Here is a 6059-nt window from a genome sequence, read left to right as displayed (position 1 = left end):
GATGAGAAATGCCTCCATTTTGATGTAAAACAGTGTTGAAATGAGAAAAACTACGAAGCTGAGGCTTTTGTAGAGGATAAGGTGGTGAGTGGAAGATAGGTGTCAACATTCTGGAGGTGCTTGCCATTTTTGGCCAATCGGCCAAAATTAGTGCCGACCGACCATCCCTTTTGGGCGATCGGCTAAAAGTTATGGCCGGTGGGCTTTCCCTTTGGCCGATGGCCTTCCTTCTTATTCCTTGAGCAGATTATGTATGGAACATGCTGAGAACTTGTAACTGATTCCACTTCCAATGCCTTTTGGTGATGATTTTGCGAAGTCGCACCTGTTACTGCAATTTGTTTATCGAGTTGTTGTGCATTTGCTTATCGAGTTGTATTTCACATTCTTTAAGTCTTTGTTTTGCTTATCGAGTTGTATTTACACTTGGTTAGCTTATCTAGTCCTTTGATTTGTTTATCGAGTTGTTTTTGTCGTTACTCAGTTCATTACCTGATTATTATGATGCAAATGCTTAACTTTCAAAAGTTCAAATCTCATTTACATTGTTATGTAATGTGATGCGATGCATGAAATGTACCAAATGTAACACTTTTTGAACAAAACAACTGTTTCATTTCATCATATCTTTTGCAAAAGTACATAGTTTTGAGAAAGTAAAACCTGCCTGAGGCAGTACAATGTGCTCAAACTACCAGTAAAAATAAAAATAAAGCAAAACAAAAAGAGGAGAAAAGCGACAAAGTGTCTGAACAGAACAAAAAAAGAAGAAAAGCAGCAGAAAGTCTGGATCAACATCAGTGGTCTCAAGTGCGGGAGTCGGTCTTGGTCCTCTTCCTAGGTGAGGGTCCAGGATCACCACCGCCATCTCCGTAGTCAGAGTCTAAGCTGTCTCCGGCCTCACCCTAGGACGACGCCGTCTCCTCATCAGAATCATCAGGAGAGGGCTCTCGTGAACTGCTCTCAGCACGGGTGCGCCTGTGTCTGCCTCGGCCGTGGATAGTCATCCCCCGCCTGGCTCCCCATCTTCCTCAAGCAGGAACAGATAGTCTAGCTGGAGCGCCTCTCGCAACTGGAATCTGGAATGGGGCCTAAAAAGTATGAATAGCAAATGTATCAGTTATGCTACGCAAAACAGTATATAAATACTGTGAGCAGTGTATCAGTACAGAATACAGTGTATGGGTCCAGTGTATGAATGTCGTGAGCAACGCTGTGAACAGTATGTGGGTTACAATGTATCAGTGCCGTGAGTGCTGTGAATCAAGTGCTGTGTTGATAGTGTGGTGCGTCAGATTATGTAGGCAGAGTTCGAGACTACGGTTGAAAAAACTTACCGGGATATTGTAGATGGTCAACAAGCCGATGCACCGCTGCAGCATCCCCACCACTGAGGCTGTCAACTCCAAGGACTGGCGAGTGTACTCGACAGAAGCCTACAAAAGTGTTAAAGTCATTAGTATTCTGCGGGATTTCAAATGAATTGAAATGACTGTACAGAATGCAAAGTCTAGTAGTACATATCGGGGTCGAGCCATAGACTCTGACAAGCTCATAATCAGCCGGAGGAGGAGCGAAGGGAATCTGATAAGTCTCCCCACCCTGTCCTCGACATGTGATAGTCGTGGGCAGCTCTGGCCATCCAGCTCCCTGCCCCTCCGGGACCCACTACTGCCTCGGGCCAGAGGTGCCGAAGGTGCCCCTACTCCCGCTACTGGCATCGCTGGCCTCTCTCGCTCTGCTCGACGAGCACCAGTCAAAGGCCGCATGATATAAGCCTGGATGTACTCGGCGTAGTCACCCTCGTCTCTAAAGCCCTCAGAGTCCCAGCCGATGGTGTAATCCATCATCTCCTCAAAGGTATACCATTTAGTATGCCTCATATGGGTGGGAGGCGGCCTCGGGACTACCTGCTTCGGTAAGCCGAGGGTCTACCGCAAGCAGCGCTCACCCAAGTACCAAGCGCGGTAGACTGGGCCCTCTAGTAGAACTCTGAAATGGGCAGTCTCTCGAGCACCGACATACTACTCCCGAACTACGTCAGGCAACGGGGCCCAAGGTTGCCAAGTGATCTGCAAACAAAACACAGTTTGTTATCTACTGGTATTGACAGTACGATATAAAGCGAAGCTTAAAATGAACTGTAATGTTTGGCATACCTCGGCTGCGGTAATGGTGTCAAAATAGCGGCGGAAGAACATGAAGGACTCTCGTGGCCTCCGCTCGCATCTCACATCAAAGCGGTGAGAAAATGGAACGCCGAGGGGCATCTCCTCATCCGGCACTGGAGCAAGCCTAGGAAAGTAGGCATACACCCACAACTATAGAATGCAACAGAGCAGATGTGAGTATGCTTATCAGATAAAGCAGTATGCAGATAAAGTAGAGTGCGGTACGTGCAGTGTATTGTGCGGTATGTGCAGTGTACAACTAGTGTAAAGCAGATTGCGTGCGCGTAGTCTGTGTGATGTACAAGCAATGAAAAACAGAATTGAAAAGACAGCAAAGGGAACATGTACCTCCTAGGCTCGCCAGTAGCCTCTAAGCAACCACCCGTTGAGGCGGAAGGATAAGCTCATTGTAACATGCCCGGGGGGTACCCGCGCGCGTTAAACAGTTCGGACCCCCGAGATCTCTTTGATCTATTCTCACGAGTGCAATGTGAAACATAGATGAGAGTCCAGATTTGGCAACTTTTATTGAAAATCCATTTTATTGCAATTTTGTCAAAAATGGACTGCGTCATCAGATCTCAGAGTCGCCACCTAATATTTATTTTGGGAAAATTAGGAAACCCATAACTCGTGCCAAGGCCACTGTTCGTCGTAACCAAGGATGCTTGGCTCGGAACCTTAGGTATGAGAGGGGAAGGTCAATAATGAGCACCCCCGCCCACCCGATCAAAGATCGGCCTTTACTAACCATGATATGAATTTTATTTTATTTATATGTTCATGTTCTGATTAGTTAATAAATCCTAAAATTTACTATGTGAAGCATACAAGTATAGACTATGCCATTCATTTTGGAGTAATTTGATATCATGCATTTTGAAAGAGTTTTGACGATGTACAACCCAAATAAATTGAGTTTACAAGCATGAAAAATCAACATCATTCCAAATTAAGCGACACAACCTCCATCCACTGGCATTCATAGAGTTATATCACATAAGCAACTAGCCTCATGGTAGAATGCTAGACATAGTAAGAAAAACACACACACACAGGATGCTAAAGCATAAAAACTCACATGTTTGACGTCCCACGAACAAGCTGCAAAACAAAGTTAGTAAAATATGCATGATCTTATATACAAAATCCTAATGCAATTCACTCATGAGATGCAACTAAAGATTCGGCTTCTAAAATATGATATGTGAATCATCTCAAGAACATGAGGTAGCGCAAATAATCACATAGGAATTGATTAAATCCACAAATGCAAACTTAGCCGAATCAAGATGCATGAAACATGGATGCAAAGCATAACTATGATGAAAAATAAATATGATGTTTATGTACAAATAAAGAAAGCGAGTAAAAGAACGGGATAGAAAGAAGAGGGGCGGGGAATTATTACAACATTTAAAGAATAATTACAAACCAAATTAGAGAGGGATGAGGAGAATATTACAACAAAATAAAAACCTCACAATACACTCAAAATAAAATAAATAAATAAATAAAATAAAAGCTTCATGTTCTTTAGAACCGCCGGCGGAAATTGGTCAATATTGGGAGATTACGCCATCTTGTTCGGAAGAAGCTAACCGACCGGCCAAATAGGCCGGCCGGCGAACTAGGCCAAGCAAAACCTGTCTTGTTGCAAAACCAAGAAAAGGAACAAACAAAAAAATATGTAGGTGGCTCAACTAACCACTACCGGTTAGATTAAAAAAGAAAAGAAAAATAAAAAAATAAAAAAAAAATTGCAAACTCACAATATAAACCTAAAGCAATAAAACAAATATAAGATAGAACATGCAAGATTATAACGGAACTAATATGAGACTAATACACGAAAAAATAAATAAATAAATAAATAAATAAATATGAGGTAAAACATGCAAGATTACAACAAAACTAATATGAAATTAAAGTATGCGAATAAAAATAAATAAATAAATAATTATGAGCGAAACAAACCACTAGGATTATAACAACACACTATGAAATATAAAGTAAGAAAATAAATATGAGATAAACAAACTACTTGGATTATAACAAAACACAATGAAATAAGAAGCAAGAATATAAATATAAAATATAAGAAAATGAAAGATTAAAAATTCACCTTCCAAAGAAATATTGAACTTCTTGATTTCCAAACTTCCTCTTGATCACCCTCAAGTGTAGGAAGTGTGTTCTCAAATCCTCAATTCGAAATTATGGAGTTTATGGAGTTTGTGGTATGGAAAGTGGCTAACTCTCAAGTTTTTCTCACTTTCAATCACTAAACATTCTTCCTTATGATCGAGGCGATTGATCTTTGGCTATATCAGAATTTTTGGAGTGGTTTTGGTGTATGGAAATGAGGAATTTCAGTAGCTATGGAAGGTATGGGGTGTATATGGAAGATAGAAATATTTTTGGCTAAACAACTCAAATTTTCTCTCTTTTTTCACTATTTTCTCACTCCTTTCTCTTCAATTTCGTGGTCCTCCTCCTCTCTTACAATATGATCATTCTATATAGGCAATGAGGGAGAGTAAAGGTCAAAAAGAAGGTGGGAGACAAGAATGTGATAGGAGGGCAAATTTTCAAGGTGGTTGCATGGGATACTCCTTTATGGATGCAAACAAAATATCTTTTTGACTATGGAGGATGATTAGGTATAATGGAGGATGAGTGGATGCACTTGAATGGCTCAAAAAATGGGTAAATGGGTTGTCCCAACCGAACCAAAACCAGGAAAAAATGGGCTATTGTTGTTTTGGGTCGAATCAACAAAATCTGCTTTTAAGCCCAACTTCAAATGGGCATATCTCCCCCATATGGACTTGGTTTTAGGCAGTTCTTTAGTCCAAATTGAAGCCCCAGAAGTCTACTTTCCAATGGTGGTGGACTCACATTTAAATTCCAAGTGTACAAAGAGATATGCCTATTTTAGTGAAGACTGCTCATTTCCTTCTTAATGATTTGATACTCATCCTTTTCCTAAACCAGCTTTCTTTCATCCCCTCCTATTTCCTTCAACTCCAAACCTATAAAGAAGATATTTTTAAATATTTTTCAAAAATTTCACCTCCCTTCCATTTATTTCCACTTTGTCCTTACTCGGTTTACTGAAAAGTGCAATATTTTAATCGAAATGGAAGCCTCGGGACATCGTAGAAACATTTAAAAAAAACATATTTTGAAAAGAGGGTTTTAAGGTCTAAAATAGTTTGGCCAAAAAAATGGGTGAAGGTTGGGATTAAAACTTAAATTCTATCTTTCTTACTGAGAATTTTGTGAGAAACACATTCTAATTGTCATCATCGGGTAATCAAAAGAAAGCGCCCGAGTCTTAGGGCCGGTCAAAATGGGGTGTCTACAGTTGCCCCTCTTTGACAGAGCTCAAAGTCATTTCATGACGTGAGTGAATGTCAAAGCCCAAAGACGACCCTTTTGACAAGGCCGTAAGACTTGGGCAAACAAACAAGATGCAATGCAAGTGGTTGAACCCGAAGGTTGCCTACGTATCCTTTTGCAAGGAATCAAACCAGCGTACTTCAGGGACAGAATGGAAGTGACATGCTCAAAATGCAGTTTGAAGGTTGGACTTACACGCTTCGCGAAGCCAGTTGTTTGAAAATTCATGATTATGCAATGCAATACAATGCCATGGAGTGATGATAAAGATATGAAGATGACAACAATGAAGAGGCAAGCTTCGTGCAAATGATATGAAACATAACAGGGGGTGCATTGCATTAAATGTGCCACAAAATCACATGCAAATGTGTCACAACATAATTTTAACCGAGTGAAACAACAGCCTAACGCGTCTCACGCGAAAGGAGGAAAGATGGTGTAAACACCAGACGCACTTGATGTTTTTAACCGAGTAAACTT

General features: G+C 40.7%; 1 long non-coding RNA gene across 2 annotated transcripts; it reads right to left on the bottom strand.

Annotated features, from left to right (window-relative positions):
• Nucleotides 1-592: 592 nt before the first annotated feature.
• On the bottom strand, nt 593-5064 carry LOC114302625 (uncharacterized). 2 transcript variants are annotated; one of them, XR_014362026.1, is made up of 5 exons: nt 2520-5055; nt 2160-2321; nt 1521-2072; nt 1338-1436; nt 593-1091 (listed from the first exon to the last, which is right to left on the bottom strand). It is a non-coding gene; the product is annotated as an uncharacterized LOC114302625 (long non-coding RNA). The 2 variants fall into 2 exon arrangements; XR_003643471.2 differs by having other exon boundaries at nt 2160-5064.
• Between the last annotated feature and the right edge of the window lie 995 nt (nt 5065-6059).

This window comes from Camellia sinensis, chromosome 2 (assembly GCF_055761805.1).
Source record: "Camellia sinensis isolate YWXY chromosome 2, ASM5576180v1, whole genome shotgun sequence".
Lineage (NCBI taxonomy): Eukaryota > Viridiplantae > Streptophyta > Magnoliopsida > Ericales > Theaceae > Camellia > Camellia sinensis.
Note: the sequence above shows the minus strand (reverse complement) of the source record. Positions and strands in the feature narration are given on the sequence as shown.